Below are 3350 nucleotides of genomic sequence, written 5' to 3' on the forward strand. Positions count from 1 at the left end.
ATAATGTAATGTTGTAGAATATAATCTCTAACGTTTTTTGATGAAAAAGATGTGAGAGTGATCAGAGAAGAAATGTTTAAATAAACATAGAGAAGAAATGTTTAAATAAACATTTAACATAAGTTCAAATACTCATATGTGCTTTTTATTGTTGTAAAACATGTTACATCAAAAAATAATTTTATATTTTGTAATTTTGATAATCTCTAAGGGTTGTCTGAATGAAATACAGGCATTAAAAACTGACACCAGGATAGCAAAACCAGTGAAAAAATTAATATGACCAACTCTAATAATTTAGTTAAAAGCAGTTAAGACCCAGAGATAGACCAACACAAATGCAAACATCTGATTTTTGACAAAGGAAATTCAAAGAAGAAAGGATATTCTTTTCAATGAATGGTAGTAAAGCAATTAAATATCCATAGACAAAAATAATAAACCTTGATCCACATCGCATACTTTGTTTAAAAACCAACTCAAAATAGGTAACTCAAAACCGTAATATTTTTAGAAGGTAAAACAGGAGAAAACTTTGGAACCTAGACTTGGTCACATATTGTTAGACATGACACCAAAAATATCCACCATAAAAGGAAAAAACAATAATTTGGACTTCCTCAAAATTGAAAACATTTGCTCTGAGAAAGATCCTTATAAGAAAATTAAAAGACAAGCTATAGAAAGAGAGAAAATAATTGTAAACTACATATCTGACAAAGATTTCTATTAGAATATAAAAGAACCTCTCAAAACTCAGCAGTAAAACTAACAAACAACCTCCCCCCTAGTAACCAGTACAGTTAGAAAAGGGGCAGAGACATGAAGAAACATGTCACTGAAGTGGATTAAAGATGACAGAAAAGCACATGAAAAAATGTTTAGCATCACTAGCAGTTAAAATACAAATGTAATCTAAAATGTCATTTGGTATTGTCACTATTTTAGTTCTTCCAAAAGGAAAATGTAGTGATATCTCATTTGGATTACATCTGTATTTCCAGATTTCCTAGTCCTACCAGAAATGTATGTGAGATCCAGTTCCCCTGCAGCCATGTAAACTAAAGTGAGTTATCACTACATACCTTGTGAAAGAACCAAAATAGTGATAATACCAAATGCTGGTAGGGCTTTGAAATCTGGAAAATAGTTTGGCAGTTTCTTAAAACTACTAAACATATACATACTGCTAGACAATTGAGCACTAGCACTCCTAAGAATTTATTCTGGAGGTAGAGTGGGAGGTAGAGAAACATGTCCACATGGAAACCTATACATGATTGTTGAAAGCAGCTTTATAAGAAATGGCCAGAAACTGCAAAAATAAAACAAAATGTCTTTCAACAAATGAATGGTAAAACAAACTGTGATGCATATATACCATTGAATACTACTCAGCAATAATAATAAAAAAAGAATTATTAATACATACAACTTGGACGTCTTGGATAGATCTCAAGGGCATGCTGAGTGAAAAAAAAAGCCAAGTTATTAATTTAATCTACACAACTGATAATATAAAAGTATGCATACACATTGTATTGAATGTCAGTTTCTTGGTTTTAATATTGTACTGCAATTATATAAGATGTAACTATTGAGAAAAACTGAGAAGACTACACTTGCACCAGTCTTCTTTGTACTATTTTTTGCAACTTCCTGTATCTACAGTTATTTCAAAATAAAAAGTTTTAAAAATACAAACATAAGCAGTGATAATCAGCCCTTCCTAACCGGGTTTTGTTGCATGAAGATACGAGGTGTCGAACTGTAGCAGTTGAGGTCCAAGATGGTGGTCAGCAGGAGGTGGATGAAGGACAAGCCTCCACATGATAAGGGGGCCTGATATAGTTTGGCTATTTGTCCCCACCCAAATCTCCTGTTGAAATGTAATCCCCAATATTGTAGGTAGGGGCTGGTGGGTGGCGATTGGAATGTGGAGGCAGAATCCTCATGAAAGGTTTAGCACCATCCCGTTGGTGCTGTGCTCCAGATAGTGGGTGAGAGTTCTTGGAAGATGTAGTCTGAGATCTGATCGTTTAGAAGTGTATGGTACTTCCCCACCCCTCCAGTTCTCTCCATGTGATGTGCTTACTCCGCCTTTGCCTTCTGCCATAATCGGAAGCTTCCTGAGACCTCCCGAAATCAAAAGCAGCTATGCTTCCTGTACAGCCTGAGGAACCATGAGCCAATTAACTCTCTTTTCTTTATCAATTACTCAGTCTCAGGTATTTCTTTATAGCAATGCAAGAATGAACTAATATAGGGCCTTCAGGATCAAAACCAACTTTCCCACAGAGTATTCTTTCAAACCACCAGAGATCACATTTAAAACAAAGTTCTATCACCTGAACATTGATGAAAAGGGGAAGGTCTGTATGCCAGTAATTAGTGCTGAAAACTAGAAGCCAACAACCAAAACCAACTAAGTAATCCAGTCAGTCTCTCAGAGCACTGATGAACCATCCCCAGACCAAGCATCCCCTTTGGCCTGAAGAATACTCTGAGGATCATGAAAAATTCGTTAAGAATGTTGACTATGTTACCAAGCAATATAGTCAAAAGTGAGTTGTAAACTAAAATGTGCTACAGTTGATTCCAGCAAATGTGAGCAGAGCCCTTGCCTGGGAGCAGTACATTCAGACACCCACAAAGCAAGTCTCTGTGGAAAATTGATGCGTGCCATCCCCTGAGTTCACGTGGGGCAGTTAGTAGCTTTCCACAGTTTGCTCAGTCAAAAGTGATCTAGTAACACATAAAGAAAAGACGAGGAATTTAAGATGCTTTCATTCTGGATTTTTTTTTTTTTTAAATCACTGCTTCAATCTGCTTCAAAAAGTCAATTTTCCTTTTCTTGTCCAAAGTTATCCAAAATCTTCAAGCTCCGTTTAGTTCATAAGGTTAAAAACAAAGGAAATAAAAATGTGGTTTCCTTTCTTCCTCTGCCCTTGCCACTTCCACTTCTTGCACTCAGTTTCTGTTTGATTCATTCACTTCCCAGACGCAGGCCCTGCCTCCTACGCACAGGCCAGAAGAGGACCTTGCCCTCTTGCTTATTTGGGCTGCTCGATGTGGAAGTTGCTTTAAATTCTCCTGACTCCCGGTTTATAACATCATTTAAAAAATTTAAAAACAAGCAAACAGCCACACCCCTCCCCTCCAGCCTGTTCCCTAAAAATCCGTGTAAAGAAAACCAGCGCTCCTGTGAATATCCAGCTATTGTTACTGCAATATAGTCAACGACGTGGACACATCTCGATGTCAGAGTGCGTGACTGACGGGCCTGGGCTGTGTAGGGAAACCCAATAACAACAGGTCTGTGGTGACCCCGAAAGGAGGGCCTGCTAGCC

The 3350-nt window shown here is 37.2% G+C and overlaps 1 pseudogene; it reads left to right on the forward strand.

Moving 5' to 3' along the window:
- Positions 1-1789: 1789 nt before the first annotated feature.
- LOC101052262 (ubiquitin-conjugating enzyme E2 L3-like) lies at positions 1790-2568 on the forward strand (annotated as a pseudogene).
- The last annotated feature ends 782 nt before the right edge of the window (positions 2569-3350 follow it).

The sequence above is a fragment of the Saimiri boliviensis genome, chromosome 3, assembly GCF_048565385.1.
Source record: "Saimiri boliviensis isolate mSaiBol1 chromosome 3, mSaiBol1.pri, whole genome shotgun sequence".
Taxonomy (NCBI): domain Eukaryota; kingdom Metazoa; phylum Chordata; class Mammalia; order Primates; family Cebidae; genus Saimiri; species Saimiri boliviensis.